The 17,868-nt window shown below is 41.1% G+C and overlaps 1 pseudogene; it reads left to right on the forward strand.

Annotated features, from left to right (window-relative positions):
- Positions 1-668: 668 nt before the first annotated feature.
- Positions 669-17,868, forward strand: part of LOC111539626 — a 39,313-nt pseudogene continuing 22,113 nt past the window's right edge.

A 17,868-nucleotide genomic window follows, 5' to 3' on the forward strand; every position in this document is an offset into this window, starting at 1 on the left:
AAAAAAAAAAAAAAAAAAAAGGAAAGAAACATGTTTAAAAATAAGATGGAAGGATGAATAGAGAGATATGTGATAGAGCATTTATAGTAAAATGTTAACTGTATGTCTAAGCGATGAGAATATAGGTGTTCACAGTAAAACATTTTCAACTGTTGTGTATGCTCCAAAATATTTAAGTAAATCTACTGAGAAAATTGTATATAAAAATTATTATAAATGTGTAAAAAGAGACTCTGCCCTACCCAAGAAAAAACTAAAGGATATTTACTAAATTATTAATAGTAACTGTGTTTGGATAGCATCATATGAGTAATTTTTATTTTTTCTTTTTTGTACTTTTTAGTATTTTACAAACGTTTACCAGGCATCTTACCCAATTCTAATAAAAACCATTTTTAAGAAAATAAAGAAACACAGTATCTTATACTTTACAATCTTACAGTAGAACAGGACATATGAGAGAGAATGAGAATTGATGGATAGAGGCAGACAGATAAAACGGAGAATTGGCCCTAAGACTGCCTCCATGCTTTAATCAATATATCCTGAGGAACTTAAAGGACCGCCCCTTTTCACTGAAAGGTCTCAACTGTTAAAATATGTCTATTTTCCTTTTTTTCTTGATGATCAAAAAGACCACTTTAGTGGAAGTCCTTTCACACTCCCTTATGTCCTGTTGCTTAGAGCTGAGCCAGCCCCTGGAGCCCTTGGCTGCCACCAACCACTACTATCCACTTCGTGTGTTAGTGGAGGCCTCCCAGTCCTGTGGAGCTGATGATCTGGTAAATAGCTCTTGAGGCTTTTTAAAAGTATATTCCTGGAATTCTGGCTCCCTACTGTTAAAATAAATAAATTCTCTACACCAGCACGCCTGAGTGGAGTTGGGCTTTGGAGCTAAGGTCAAGGGTAGGGTCAATCAGCAGGGGTCTCACAAAACCCCAGAGGCTGACATTTCAAGGCAGGGTAACTTTTTTAAATGTAAAAGTAAGTGTTTGCAGATTCTGGAAACAAACAAACAAACCTGACTTGGCATCTTTTCTTGGGGTTGGAGGCAATCTGTAGTTATCAGGTGATGAAATCATAATTAAATAAACTTCCAGGCTTTATTTAAGGAGGTAACTTTTCTGAGGTTTAACATTGTTTTGATCAGGTAATTTTCCGCCACAGAAAATGGGCTCATATCAAACAGAGTCCTTTTAATGCACAAACTTAAGCACAAAAAGTTGTTTCTAAGGTGGCATCTTTGGCGAAAATGCTAGAGAATCAAAAGACTATAAAATTAATATCAAGAAAATATTGAACTTCAATTATATAATTGGAACCATTTCAGTCTTTTGGTATAACACATTACCTGTAACTGCAACCTGGTTTAGATTACTTGAGAAAAGCAAACATGTTCTCTAAGTTTGGTATGCATTAAAAAGATCACATAATTTTTTTTTGATATGGAGTTTCGTTCTTGTGGCCCAGGCTGGATGGAGTGCAATGGTGCGATCTCTGCTCACTGCAGCCTCCACCTTCTGGGTTCAAGCGATTCTCCTGCCTCAGCCTCCCGAGTTGCTGGGATTACAGGCATGTGCTAGCACGCCCAGCTAATTTTTGTAATTTTAGCAGAGACGGATTTTCACCATGTTGGCCAGGCTGGTCTCAAACTCCTGACCCCAGGTGATCCATCCGCCTCGGCCTCCCAAAGTGCTAGGATTACAGGCATGAGCCACTGGGCCCAGCCCTGGCCTAATTCTTGTATGTTCTAAGTGACCGCGCCCGGCCTAATTCTCACATGTTCTAAGTGAAATTAACACTTGCAAAATAATTAGTTTCCGTATAGATCTACAAAAATACATTTAATGCACAAACGCAGAATCACAGAATCAAGCCAGAAAAGGCATTCTTGTTGCCCAAGTTTTTAGAGCACAGCCCTACATGATACTTTATTTAAAAGGTATCCTATAGTCAAGTAAGTTTGGGAAATGGTACATATTAATACTTTACCCTTGGCCGGGCGCGGTGGCTGACGCCTGTAATTCCAGCACTTTGGGAGGCCGAGGCGGGCGGATCACAAGGTCAGGAGATTGAGACCACGGTGAAACCCCGTCTCTACTAAAAATAAAACAAAATAGCCGGGTGCGGTGGCGGGCGCCAGTAGTCCCAGCTACTCGGCAGGCTGAGGCAGGAGAATGGCGCGAATCTGGGAGGCGGAGCTTGCAGTGAGCCGAGATGGCGCCACTTCACTCCAGCCTGGGCGACAGAGCGAGACTCCATCTCAAAAACAAAAAACAAAAAACTTTACCCTCATCTTGAGAACCCACAATTCAAATAATCATATTAAAGGTTGCAAAAAAAATTCTATTGTAAGAACTTTGTTTAACCGGTAGTTTGTGAAACACACATGAGCGTGTAGCACCTCCCCCGCCCCCCCCCCCCTTTTTTTTTGGAGGTGGAGTTTTGCTCTTGTTGCCCAGGCTGGAGTGCAATGGCGCGTTCTTAGCTCACTGCAATCTTCGGCTCCCAGTTCAAGCAATTCTCCTGCCTCAGCCTCCCAAGGAGCTGGGATTACAGGCATATGGCACCACGCCCGGCTAATTTTCTATTTATTTTTAGTAGAGACGGGGTTTCACCATGTTGGTCAGGCTGGTCTGGAACTCCTGACCTCAGGTGATCTACCCGTCTCGGGCCCCCAAAATGCTGGGATTACAGGCATGAGCCACCATGCCCAGCCCCCCACCCTTTTTCTTTTTTTAAATATCTATTAACATTTTGTAGAACCTCTTTGGGAAACTGCTCTCCAGACTGATGCCCTAATTTTTATAGAAAGAGAGGACACAAGGATAAACTGATTTGCGTAACCAAACAGTCCTTTATTTACTTAGACAAACTCACAGGTAAGTAAGCTACGAAGTATTGTTATTTTATTTATTTATTTTGAGACGGGGTCTCTCTCTGTTGCCCTGACTGGAGTGCAGTGGCATGATCTCGGCTCACCACAACCTCTGCCTCTCAGGCTCAAGCAATTCTCCTGCCTCAGCCTCCCGAGTAGCTGGGATTACAGGTGTGCACTACCACACCCAGCTAATTTTTGTATTTTTAGTAGAGATGGGATTTCACCATGTTGGCCAGGCTAACTCCTGACCTCAAATGATCCACCCGCCTTGGCCTCCCAAAGTGTTGGGATTACAGGTGTGAGCCACTGCACCTGGCCTTTTTTTTTTTTTTTTTTGAGACAAGGTCTCACTCTGTCACCCAGGCTGGAATGCAGTGGCACAATCATGGCTCACTGCAGCCTCTACCTCCTGGGCTCAAGCGATCCTCCCACTTCAGCTTCCTGAGTAGCTGGGACTACAGGTACACGCCACCACAACCAGCTAATTTTTTGCATATTTTGTAGAGACAGGATTATGCCATGTTATCCGGACTGGTCTTGAACACCTGGGCTCTAATATCCTCCTGCCTCGGCCTCCCAAAGTGCTGAGATTACAGGTGTGAGCCACCTTGACTCTTAAATCGGATTACGTAAATCAAATAACTCAGCATCTGATGTAAACTGAACTATTTTGGGGAAGGGAATAAATTAACTGTTAATGACCTAGCTATGAAAATATCACCATAAACGGCCCTTACAAATTCAGTAGAGTTTCCACTACCCCACAGAATCTTCTCTGATAACTCCCATTCAGAGTGATTTTGCCCTTCTCTGATCAATATGTCATCCAATTCTGTCTTCTATTGTTACCTACCTGCCTGGTGTGTAATCCTATCTCCCTGAGCAGATTGCGAGCTCCTAGAAAGCTAGAAGGAATTCTAACTTTTCCTTAGAGTCACCTGAGGCACATAATAGTCTCAAGAAATAATTTTGAGGCCAGGCACTGTGGCTCAAGCCTATAATCCCAGCACTTTGGGAGGCCGAGGTGGGTGGATCAAGAGGTCAGGAGATCGAGACCATCCTGGCTAACACGGTGAAACCCCGTCTCTACAAAAATACAAAAAATTAGCTGGGCGTGGTGGCGGGTGCCTGTAGTCCCAGCTACTCGGGAGGCTGAGGCAGGAGAATGACGTGAACCCGGCAGGCGGAGCTTGCAATGAGCCGAGATTATGCCACTGCACTCCAGCCTGGGCAACAGAGCAAGACTCCATCTCAAAAAAAAAAGAAAGAATTTTGAAAGGCTCACAGATGACCAATTGAATGGAACAGGGTCAGCATGAAGGATTACGGAAGGAGCCAGCCATCCACATCCTTTCTGTCTTCAATGCAACTCTCCCTTCCCTCTCAACTTGTATGCTAGTAATTACCTCTTGGCACTTTTTTCTAGAGGTCTACAGTAAAGGAGGCTGCCACTGCTCAAGGACGCTGCTTGATCCTACCAAAATTCCAACGGATCTGTGAGGAGCTCCTCAAATCAGCAGGACATGCCCCTGTCCTGCCCAAAATCTGTTTGGAGATCAAATGGGCCTTACTCAATAATAAAATGGAAGCCTGAATTTACTTCTATTTGTTTGGTCTCTCATTAATTAGGTACATTCTCCAGAATACAAAGCAGCTGCTTTTTTGACCATTAAGCTGTGTTCCTTAAAGAGAAGCGAATCCCAGAGTAGGAACAGTTCTAATGATTGTGTTTGTTTTATGGCAAGACCTTAGAGAAGTCCAAGAGGAAGAAAGGAGACTCCCTATCCCTGCTTACTGCTGACGATCCAGGCTGATGGTAGTTGGAAAGCAAGGTCTGTGCTGAAAAGATTCAAACACACCCATGACCCACAAACTGCAAACTGTCGCATTCATTGTTTTTGCCTACAGACAACTCAATGAGCGCTCATTGTGCAGAAATCATGTTCTCAGCACTGCTTTAGGCGCCGTGGGATTATAGAAGAGGAATAAAGGTATGTTTCCTCCCTTCCAGGGATTTACAATCTAATAAAGTGAGACTAACATTGAAAGTAGCTGTGGACAATACAAGGCAGGCTCTAGGATCTAGTGCTGACTTCCGGGCTTTGGACTTGAACTGTAACAGAAATTCAGAGGAGGAGGAAAAGTCACTAGGCGTTTCAGTCTTACAAGAAGATTTCATGAAGAAAATACAACAGGAGTTGAACAGTAAAGGAAAGGCAGCATTCCAGGCAAAGGAGGCAGGTTGTCCTTTTCAGTTTCAGACAATATTGTGTTAATTATTTTACATGAATTATTGATTGCTACAAGGCAAAAAGGTACATAAGCACACACACTTTCCATCACTGGGCTACTGCTTTTTAAAAATTACCTTTAAGATATGCTTGTCTTAGTGGCCTATAAATAAATTTGCTCAATTTTCCATTTTACCCATTTGGCATGCTCAGGTCAATAATTTGACTTATTAGCTTTAGAGTTATTAATTACATGGATGCAGTATATTAACAAAAAGAAAACAAAGTGCTTACTATGTGCTAGGCCTTATGTTAGGTGCTGGGGATAAAACAGGGCATAGAAATAATCAACATGCCTGTCGAGTTTGAAAGTGATAGCAGGCCAGGCGCAGTGGCTCATGCCTGTAATCCCAGGATTTTAGGAGGCCAAGGCAGGCAGATCACCTGAGGTCAGGAGTTCGAGGCCAGCGTGGCCAACAGTGAGAAACTCCGTCTCCACTAAAAATACAAAAGTTAGCCGGTGTGGTGACGGGCGCCTATAATCCCAGCTGTATAACTGTAATCCCAGCTGCTCAGGAAGCCGAGGCAGAAGAATCGCTTGAACCTGGGAGGTGGAGGTTGCAATGAGCTGAGATTGTGCCATTGCACTCCTGCCTGAACGACAGAGTGAGACTCCTTCTCAAAAAAAAAAAAAAAAAGTGATAGCAGACACAGACATACAAAGAACAACATGATTATAATTACAGTATGAGTCATCAGAGAAAAACATAGAGCTATAAAAGCAGATATCAGAGAAGTCTAATTTACATTGGAAAGGCAGTGACAAATTTCTTGAGAACTTGATAATTTAGGCTGAGACCTGAAGTATGCAGGAGTTAGAGGTAGGGGGACAGGAACTGAAAGGCAGCTAATGTGCTCTGAAGAGCAGACCGAGATGAGGCTAGTCAAGTAAGTAGAGCTGGATCGTACTTATCTATTATATTATAAATAAATTATAAATTATAGCAAGTTGAACTATTCAGCAGTGATGACATTTAATTTTTATCCTTTTATCACAAGCTAAATGAGAATTAATTTCTCTTTACAATAAAAACGATTTGAGAAGATGAACTCAAAACAGAAATGCCTTGTATTTCATTCCATGTTGTCTTTCACACAGTAGCTATGTACAAGATACAAATGAAACGTTAAAATTTCAACTAAAGTGGTTACCTCTAAAATTGTGAAACAAACTGAGTGAAATCAATCTCCCAGGAAGCAACATAGTGAAGTAGCTAGGGTGCATGGAATTTCGGAACCAGACTTAAGATCTTGAACTCCTGGGCTCAAGTAATCCTCCCACCTCAGCCTTTCAAGAAGCTGGGACTGTAGGCTACCAGCTATTATAGAAACCAGATTTCCTGGGTTGAATCTCAGCTCAAAAAACACCATCAAGCAACTGTATATGATTGACATCTACGGACTACTTCCTCCGGCAGCAACAGAATACACATTCTTCTCAAGTTCATGAGGAGCCTTCGCCATGGTAGATCATATTCTGGGCCATAAAACACATCTTAACAAATTTATTTTATTTTATTTATTATTGTTTTTTTGAGACTGAGTCTCGCTGTGTCGCCCAACCTGGAGTGCAGTGGCGCGATCTTGGCTCGCTGCAAGCTCCGCCTCCCAGATTCGCGCCATTCTCCTGCCTCAGCCTCCTGAGTAGCTGGGATTAGTAAAGGCGCCAACCACCAAGCCCGGCTAATTTTTTGTATTTTTAGTAGAGACAGGGTTTCACCGTGTTAGCCAGGATGGTCTTATCTCCTGACCTCGTGATCCGCCCACCTCAGCCTCCCAAAGTGCTGAGATTACAGGCGTGAGAACAAATTTAAAAGAAAAGAAATCATACAATATCTGCTCTCAGATCACCATGGAATTACACTAGAAGTTAATAACAGAAAGATAACTGGAAAATTTCAAAACACATGGAGATTAAACAATACAAATAACTTATAGGTCAAAGAAAGTTCAAGATAAATTTTAAAACATTTTGAACTAAATGAAAAAACAATTTATCTAAATTTGTGGGATGCAGCAAAAGCAATGTTTAGAAGGAAATTTATAGCATCGAATGCATATTTTAGAAAAGAAGGAAGATCTAAAATTAACAACCTAAGCTTCTACCTTAATAAACTAGGGGAAAAAAAAAAAAAAGCAGGCCGGGCGAGGTGACTCACAGGCTGGGCGAGGTGGCTCATACGCCGGGCGAGGTGGCTCACGCCTGTAATCCCAGCACTTTGGGAAGCCAAGACGGGCGGATCACGAGGTCAGGAGATCGAGACCATCCTGGCTAACACGGTGAAACCCCGTCTCTACTAAAAATACAAAAATTAGCCGGGCGCAGTGGCGGGCGCCTGTAGTCCCAGCTACTCGGGAGGCTGAGGCAGGAGAATGGCGTGAATCCGGGAGGCGGAGCTTGCAGTGAGCTGAGATCTGGCCACTGCACTCCAGCCTGGGCGACAGAGCGAGACTCCGTCTCAAAAAAAAAAAAAAAAAAGCAAATTAAATCCAAAGTAAGCAGAAAAAAGGAGATAATTTTTAAAAAGTAGAAATCACTAAAATTGAAAACAGGAAATCAATAGAGAAAATCAACAAAAGCTGATTCTTTCAAAAGATCAATAAAATCAATAAGCCTCTAGCCAGACTAAGAAAAAAAGAAAGAGGGCACAAATTACTAATAATCAGAAATGAAAGAGGGGTTATCACCACAGATCCTGTGGACATTAAAAGGATAATCAAGGAATACTATGAACAACTCTATGACTTCAAATTTGATAACATGGATGAAACAGATCAGTTCCTTGAGAAACACAATCAGCCAAAGCTCACCCAAAAATAAATAATCTGAAACCTTTACTATATCTATTGAAGAAACTGAATCACTAAAAACATTCCAGGCCAGGCACGGTGGCTCACGCCTGTAATCTCAGTACTTCAGGAGGCCGAGGCAGGTGGATCACCTGAGGTCAGGAGTTCAAGACCAGCCTGGCCAACATGATGAAACCCCTTCTCTACTAAAAATATAAAAAATTAGTTGGGCATGGTGGCACGTGCCTGTAATCCCAGCTACTCAAGAGGCTGAGGCAGGAGAATCGCTTGAACCCAGGAGGTGGAGTTGCAGTGAGCTGAGATCGTGCCATTGCATTACAGCATTCCAGCCTAAGCACCGAGAGCAAAACACTGTCTCAAAAAAAAAAAAAAAAAACTCCAAAATAGAAGGCACCAGGCCAAGATGGGTTCATTGATTCAGGAAAGAAATTATACCAATTCTCTACAACCTCTTTCAGAAGATAGAAGCAGAGGGAATACTTCCTAAGTCATTCTGTAAGGCCAGCATCACCTTAAAACAAAACCAGACAAAGATATTACCAGAAAAGAAAACTATAGACCAATGTCTCTCATAAACATAGATACAAAAATCCTCAAAAATATTAACAAATTGAATCAACAATGTATAAAAAAGAATTATATACCACACCAGGTAGGATTTATTCCAGGTATGTTAAGACTGGTCCAACATTCAAAAATCAAATAATGTAATCTATTACATCAACAGGCAAAAGAAGAAAACTCACATGATCATATCAATACACGCAGAAAAAATTAGTTACAAAATCTAACTTCTATTCATGATAAAAACTCTCAGTAAACCAGGAATAGAGGGGAATGTCTTCAACTTGATAAATACTATCTACAAATTAGCTGAGCACAGTGGCTCAGGCCTGTAATCTGAGCACTTTGGGAGGTTGAGGCGGTAGGACTGCTTAGGCCCAGGGGTTCGAGATAAGCCTGGGCAACACGACGAAACCCCGTCTCTACAAAAAGTACAAAAATGAGCCTGGCGTGGTGGTATGCACCTGTAGTCCCAGCTACTCGACAGGCTAAGGTGGGAGGATCACTGGAGCCCAGGAGGTCAAGGCTGCTGTGAGCTGACGTTGCACCACTGCACTCCAGCCCAGGTGACAGAGTGAGACCCTGTCTCAAAAAGGCAAGCAAACAAAAAAGAATATCTACAAAAACCTACAACTAACATCAGACTTAATGGTGAGAAACTTGAAGCATTCCCACTAAAATTAGGAACACAGCAAGATGTCCATCTCATCACTCTGTTTCAACATTGTATTGCAAGTCCTAGCTAATACAATAAGCCAAGGAAACGAAATAAAAGGCATACTAATTGGGAAGAAAGGAATAAAATTCTCCTTGCTAGCAGATGCAGTGATGGTCTATGTATAAAGTCCAAAAGAATCAACAACAAAAAACCTGGAACTAATAAGCAACTACAGCAAGGGTGCAAAATACAGGGTTAATATACAAGAGTCAATCATTTTCCCATATACCAAAATAGAACAAGTGAAACTTGAAATTTAAAACACAGTATCAGGTGGCTCATGCCTGTAATCCCAGCACTTTGGGAGGCCAAGGTGGGTAGACTGTTTGAGCCTAGGAGTTTGAGACCAGCCTGGGCAACAGGCCGAAACCCTGTCTCGTGGTGCTGCAGGTGGTGGCACATGCCTATAATCCCAGCTACTCTGGAGGCTGAGGTGGGAGAAATGCTTGAACCCGGGAGGCAGAGGTTACAGTGAGCCAAGATTGCACCACTGCACTCCATCCAGCCCGGGTGACAGAGTGAGACTCCGTCTCAAAACAAAACAAAACAAAAAAATGAACAAACCAAAAAAAAAGTATTATTTACATTAGCACCTCCCAAAATGAAATAATTAAGTTTAAATCTAACAGAATATATACAAGGTCTATATCAGGAAAACTGCAGAACTCTAATGAAATAAATTAAAGAACTAAATGAATACAGATGTTATTTCATGTTCATGGATAGGAAGACTCAGTATTGTCAAGCTATTAAGTTCTTCCCAACTTGATCCACAGATTCATTGCAAATCCAGTAAAAATACCAGAAAGTTATTTTGTGGATTTTGACAAACTGATCTGAAAGTTGATATGGGGGCCGGGCACAGTGGCTCATGCCTGTAATCCCAGCATTTTGGGAGGCTGAGGAGGGTGGATCACTTGAGGTCAGGAGTTGATGACCAGCCTGGCCAACATGGGGAACCCCTTCTCTACTAGAAATATAAAAATTAGCCAGGTGTGGAAGCACATGCTTGTAATCCCCACTATTTGGGAGGCTGAGGCAGGAGAATCGCCTGAACCTGGGAGGCGGAGTCTGCAGTGAGCCGAGATTGCACCACTGCACTTCAGCCGAGGCAAGAGAGCGAGACTTCATCTAAAAAAAAAAAAAAAAACAAGTTGATATGGAGAGCCAAAAGCCAAAAGACCCAGAATAGGCAGCACAATATTGAAGGAAAATAACGAATTGGAGAAATGACACTATCTGACTTCAAGACTTACTACAAAACCGCAGTAATCAAGCCAGCATGATATTGATGAAACAACAGACAAACAGATCAATGGAACAGAACAGAAAGCCCAGAAAGAGACCCACATAAATACAGTCAACTGTTCTTTGACAAAGAAGCAAAGGCAATACAATAGAGAGGAGATATATTTTTCAACAGATGGTACTAGACCTGGACATCTACATTCAAAAACATGACTCTAGACACAGATCTTAACACCCTCCACAAGAATTAACTCAAAATGGATCACAGACTTGAAAAACACAAGACCATAAAGCTCTTAGAAGATAACATAGGAGAAAATTTAGGTGACCTTGGGTTTCATGATAAATTTTTAGATGCAACACCAACGTTGTGATTCATGAAAGAAAGAATTGATAAGCTGGTTCATTAAAATTAAAAATTTTTTGCTCTGTGAAAGACACTGTTACGGGAATGAGAAGACAAGCCACAGACTGGGAGAAAATGTTTTCAAAAAATATACCTGGTAGAGGATTGTCATCCAAAATATACAAAGAACTCTTAAAACTCAACAATAAAAAAACAAATTAACTGATTAAAAGATAGCTCAAAGATCTTAAGTCACCAGAGCAAAGAAGATATATGAATAGCAAATAAGTATCCACATCATAAGTCATTAGGGAAATAAAAATTAAAACAAAAATGAGATACCAGTATACGCCTATTAGAATGACCAAAATCCAGAACAGTGACACCACCAAATGGTGAGGAAGATGAGGAACAACATTAATTCTCATTTATTGCTGGTGGGAATGCAAAGTCATACAGCTACTTTAGAAAGCAGTTTACTGATTTCCTACAAAACTAAATATACTCTTACCACACAATCCAGCAATCCTGCTCATGGTACTTATAATGGAGTTGAAAACTATGTCCACATTTAAAAAATCTGGATGCAGTAGCTCATGCCTGTAATCCCAGCACTTTTGGGGGGACCAAGGAGGGAGGACTGCTTGAAGCCAGGAGTTCAAGACCAGCCTGGGCAACATGGTAAGACCTTGTCTCTACAAAAAATTTAAAAATTAGCTGGTCTCAGTGGTGCACACTTGTAGTCCCAGCTACTCAGGAGGCTGAGGCAGGAGGATCACTTGAGCCTAGGAGATGGAGGCTGCAGTGAACTATGATTGCACCACTGCACTCTGGCCTGAGTGGTAGGGCGAGACCCTCTCTCCAAAACAAACAAAACCGTACATGAATGTTTATAATCGTAGTCTTCTTCCTTCTTCTTCCTTCTCCTCCTCCTTTCTTCTTCCTCTTCCTCCTCTTCCTCTACTTCTCTCCTTCCTTCCTTCCTCTTTTTTCCTCCTCCTCTTCCTTCCTCCCCCCTTCCTCCTCTTCCTCCTTCTCCTTCTTCTCTCTTTTCTTTTTTTTTTTTTTTGAGACAGGGTCTTGCTATGGCCCCCAGGCAGGAATGCAGTGGTGCAATTATGGCTCACTGTAGCCTCAACTTTCTGGGCTCAAGTAATCCTCCCACTTCAGCCTCTTGAGTATCTGGGAAAACAGGGACACACCAGCATGCTCAGCTAACTTTTGTTTTGTTTTTTGTTTGTTTGTTTTTGTTTTTGTGTAAAGGTAGGTTTTGTCATGTTGCCCAAGTTGGTCTCAAAGTCCTGGGCTCAAGAGATCTGCTTACCTTGGACTCCCAAAGTGCTGGGATTACAGGTGTGAGTCACTGTGCCAGGCCAGTAGCTTTATTTTTAATTGCCAAAACTTGGACACAAGCAAGATGTGCTTCAGTAGGTGAACGGATAAATAAACTGCGATACATCCAGACAATGTAATATTATTCAGTGATGAAAAGAGATGAGCTATCAAGCTATAAAAAGATATGGAGTAAATGTAAATGCATTTGACTAAGTGAAAGAAGAAGCCAATCTGAAAGAGCTGCATGTTATAAGATTCCAACTATATCACATTCCAGAAAGTCAAAACTATGGAGACAGAGTAAAGATCAGTGGTTGCCAAGGGTTGAGGGGAGGGAGGGAAGAATAAATAGAGCACAGAGGAGTCTTAGGGCAGTGAAACTACTCTGTATGCTACTATAATCATGGCTACATGTCATACACATTTGTCTAAACCTAGAGAATTCACTCGAAGAGTGAATCCTAATGTAAACTATGGACTTCTGGATGATAATGATGTATCAGTGTGGGTTCAGCAGTTATCACAAATGTACCACTCTGGTGGGGGATGTTAAAAATGGGCAAGACTACACACATGTGGGATAGGGGGTGTATGGGAAATCTCTGAACCTACCTCTCAATTTTGCTATGAACCTAAAACTGCTCTAAAAAATAAGGTTTCGTTTGTTGTTGTTTTACCAAATAAAGTACACAGATGTAAAAAAAGGTCTTTTTTTAAAAAGAAAAAAATTATTGGACTATGAAACTCAGATAATTGGCTTCCTATTCACAAAAGCCAAGGCCACACTTGGAAAGATCACCTTGTTCTCAGAGGCACGCTAGAGTTTGGAGGTTAAAGAAATTTAGAAGGATAAGGCCAGGGCCAGGGCCAGGCCAGATGTGTGTTCCCTTCTATGTTGCAATTTGTTCCTCAAATTTCTTACTAAACTAAAACTAAAAGCATAGTTGTGGATAAACGGTTGATTTTATACCATAAACTGAAGCATGGTCACTAAGAGAAATTTAACTCCAAATTCAACATTTAGTTGTGTGCAAAAATAAAATAATATAGTTGTAGGAGACTAGAACATTTCAAAGTCAACTTATGGATGAAAATGACAAATTCCACTGATTCGTTTATTTTTGCATCCTATTGAAACTCTATTAAAACAATAATAAAGGGTGTTTTTGTTGTTGTTTTCTGTTTTTTGTTTTTTTTTTTGAGATGGAGTCTCACTCTGTCACCCAGGCTAGAGTACAGTGGGATGATCTTGGCTCACTGCAACCTCCACCTCCTGGGTTCAAGCGATTCTCCCATCTCAGCCTCTCAAGTAGCTGGGACTACAGTCGTGCACCACCACATCCAGCTAATTTTTTGGTATTTTTAATAGAGATGGGGTTTCTTATAAATCCATCAGATCTTGTGAGAACTCACTATCTCAAGAACAGCATGGGGGAAACCACCCCCATGATCCAATTGCCTCCCATCAGGTCCCTCTCTTGAGGGAGGGAATTACAATGGGGATTACAATTCAAAATGAGATTTGGGTGGGGACACAGAGCCAAACCATATCACGTGGCAATGAAAATGTCAAATAATAAATCAATATCTTTAGAGAGATAAGAGATGCTATTGAATATATAAAAGAACAGGATCACGTAAAGACAGCTCGTGGAAATTAACAATGTGTTCAGATAAATAAAAATGTAAGTAGAAACACTGGAAAATAAAATTGAAATACTCTTCCAGAAAGTAGGGTTAAAAAAAAAACCAGAAATGAGAAACTGAATAGAAGAGTCAGGAAAATTAAAGATCAGTCCTTGAGATCCAACATACAACTAATAGAAGTTTTAGATAAAGAAATGAAAGGAAGAAAATTATCAAAGAAATAATTCAAGAAAAATTTCTAGAAATTAAGGATTCAAATTTTCAGTTGAAAATATCCAACACTATCAATAAAAATAGACTCACCCCAAAGCATATAATTTTGAAATGTATTACAATAAGGAATAAAGACAGGATTCTCCAAGCTATTAGAAAAAGCAGGTCATTTGTAAAGGATCAAGAATCAGAATAGGTTTATACATCTCATTAGAAATAATTGGAATCTAGAAGACAATAAAGAAATACCTGCACATTTTTGAAAGAAAATTATTTCCAAGTGATAATTATAGACCAAGCTAAACTATCAATCAAATAAGATACTCAAATAAAGACATTCTCAATCACAAAAGGTCCTTCAAGGTTTTATCTTTCATGTATTCTTTCTCAGGAAACTCAGAGAATGTGCTTTATTAAAACAAAGGAGTAAGTCACAAGCAAGATATAAGAAACAGGAAACAAAAGGTCGAACATAATAGAAAAGCCAACAGAATTCTCAGAATGATGGTGAAGAAATATCCCAAGATAATGCCTGTCTGCTGGGATAGAGGGCAATCGGTCCAGATTGGAACAAGCCAGAAAACAGAGAAAGCTTCTTAAGAAGATTAAATTGATGAAACACCTGATACATGTGAATGTATTAAGAGATTTAGACAATTAGTGGAGATTTGGGGGTTGACTTAGAGAAAAAATATTCATATATAGACAAGAAGGCAAATGAAAGACATTACACAATAATTAATCCTAAAGAAAATAAAGAGTCATACAGAAAAGACTAAATAATTATAGTTTCCCATATGGCTTAGCTGCAAATAGTATTTACATAGTCATAATATGTATACATCTAGTTAGATCCATATTATTTATATCATTATCCTCATGAGATCTATTTTATATAATAATTTTTATAATACTTATATAATTTATATATATTTTGTTTTTGAGACGGAGTTTCACTCTTGTTGCCCAGGCTGATGTCCAGTGGCGCTATCTCAGCTCACCACAACCTCCACCTCTAGGGTTCCAGCTATTCTCCTGCCTCACCGAGTAGCTGGGATTACAGGCATGTGCCACCACGCCCTGCTAATTTTGTATTGTTAGTAAAGACGGGGTTTCTCCATGTTGGTCGGGCTGGTCTCAAACTCCCAATCTCAGGTGATCCGCCCGCCTCGGCCTCCCAAAGTGCTGGGATTACAGACGTGAGCCACTGCGCCCAGCCATTTATATATTAATAAGTAATATGGATATAACAAAAATTATAACTGCATTGGGAAGATGGAAGATAGGAAGAATGCAAGTATGTGGTGGCAACATATGGGGGAGGGGAAAGATCTAAATCTTTGTCTTCCTTCATGAAGTTTTATTCATAATGTCTAAAACTGACAAATCATAAAATAGCAGTAGAAGTGTATTATTTAGATAGAGGTAAATATCAAAATTATTAGATAAGAGAAGTGGTAAAGGATAGCTGTTCTTCCTAGTAAGTCTTGAGAAAGAACTACTTGGTTCTTTCAAGTATAGGCATGTATAATTTTGATAACAGCGAAAGTAAAGAAGTTTAGGCTCAGTGCAGTGGCTCACGCCTGTAATCCCAGCACTTTGGGAGGCCGAGGTGGGCGGATCACGAGGTCAGGAATTCGAGACCATCCTGGCCAACATGATGAAACCCCATTTCTACTAAAAATACAAAACATTAGACGGGTGTGGTGGCGCATGTCTGTAATCCCAGCTACTCAGGAGGCTGAGGCAGGAGAATCACTTGAACCCCGGAAGCAGAGGTTGCAGTGAGCCAAGATCAAGCCACTGCACTCCAGCCTGGGTGACAAAGCGAGACTCTGTCTCAGAAAAAAAAAAAAAAAAAAAAAAGAAGTTTATACTGGTGCTGTGGAAAATACAAAATGAACAAGATCCAGTGCCTCAAACTGTTTATTGTCAAGCTGGCAGAAGAGGGTTTTTGGGTGATGGTAATGTGATGTGCTCTGAGAGATTAAAACGAAAGCTATTGGAATCCTGAGGAGAGAGAGGTTACACGCTTTGGGGATAAAAATATTTCTTTTGTCTGGTGAGGAAAGTACAGTATGATTTCATCTGATGTAGTAAAAGCAGGATGTACTGAGAAACAAGGCCAGGGAGGGAAATTGAGGACAGACCTCTGGATGACCTTGAACACCACATTAAAGCTTTTGGAACCCAATGGAAAATTGTTAAGTATTTGGAACAGGGAGTTGATATGATCTCAGCTGTAATTTTTTTTTTTTTTTTTTTTTGAGATGGAGTCTCGCTCTTCCGCCCAGGCTGGAGTGCAGTGGCCGGATCTCAGCTCACTGTAAGCTCCGCCTCTCGGGTTCACGCCATTCTCCTGCCTCAGCCTCCCGAGTGACTGGGACTACAGGCGCCCGCCACGTTGCCCGGCTAGTTTTTTGTATTTTTTAGTAGAGACGGGGTTTCACCGTGTTAGCCAGGGTGGTCTTGATCTCCTGACCTCTTGATCCGCCCGTCTCGGCCTCCCAAAGTGCTGGGATTACAGGCTTGAGCCACCACGCCCGGCCGAGCTGTAATTTAAGAAGATCATCTGGGAGTAATATATAAATTGGATTGAACAGAGGAAAAAAGAAGGCAAGAAAATGTGAAAGAACCTAATTCAGTAACCCAGGGCAGAGGTATTAGAGTCTGAACTTGAACCAGGTTGGTAGAAACAGGAGGGCAGGGAAGGAAAGGAGATATTTCAGAGACAATAATTAAACTCACTTTTCTTTTTCTTTTTTTTTTTTTTTTTTTTTTTGAGACGGAGTCTTGCTCAGTTGCCCAGGCTGGAGTGTGGTGGCACGATCTCGGCTCACTGCAAGCTCCGCCTCCCGGGTTCATGCCATGCTCCTGCCTCAGCCTCCTGAGTAGCTGGGACTACAGGCACCCACCACTACGCCTGGCTAATTTTTTTGTATTTTTAGTAGAGACGGGGTTTCACCGTGTTAGCCAGGATGGTCTCGATCTCCTGACCTCGTGATCCGCCCGTCTTGGCCTCCCAAAGTGCTGGATTACAGGCGTGAGCCACTGCGCCCGGCCTTAAACTCACTTTTCATAATTTATCTATTTCCTTCTGCTTTACTCCTGTTGGAAATTCTTAATGGGGACTGTGGCTTTAATTGGCTGATTATAAGGAGGCCAGGAGCCAAGCAAACCACATTGATTTGTAGCTTATTAAAAAAAAAAAAAAAAAAAGACAACTAGTTAATAAGCCTTAGAACATTCTGATCTTGGTACAAATGTTTGATGTAATCTCATTTTCTAGCATTATATTTCATTTCAGTTGGTTGCTATATTGTTGACTTGGGACTTCAAAAATAACTTTGTTTTACTTTTCAGCCTCTCATTATTCTTATGAGCCAAACTGTTTTCTTCCTTTTTTTTTTTAGACGGAGTCTTGCTCTGTCGCCCAGGTTGGAGTGCAGTGGCCTGACCTCAGCTCACTGCAACCTCCACCTCCCCAGGTTCAAGCGATTCTCCTGCCTCAGTCTCCCAAGTAGCTGGGATTACAGGCGCCCACCACCAAGCCGGGCTAATTTTTGTATTTTTCATAGAGACGGAGTTTCACCATGTTGGTCAGGCTGGTCTTGAACTCCTGACCTCAAGTGATCCACCCGCCTCGGCCTCCCACAGTGCTGGGATTACAGGCATGAGCCACCACTTCCAGCGAGCCAAACTATTTTTAAATAAATTAAGAAATAATAATAAATTAGCAAAATCAATTACGTTCAATCACTACAGTGATTACACAGCCGGTCACACTAACTTCAGTTTCTTCCATATTACACAG

This window comes from Piliocolobus tephrosceles, chromosome 18 (genome assembly GCF_002776525.5).
Source record: "Piliocolobus tephrosceles isolate RC106 chromosome 18, ASM277652v3, whole genome shotgun sequence".
In the NCBI taxonomy this organism is placed as follows: domain Eukaryota; kingdom Metazoa; phylum Chordata; class Mammalia; order Primates; family Cercopithecidae; genus Piliocolobus; species Piliocolobus tephrosceles.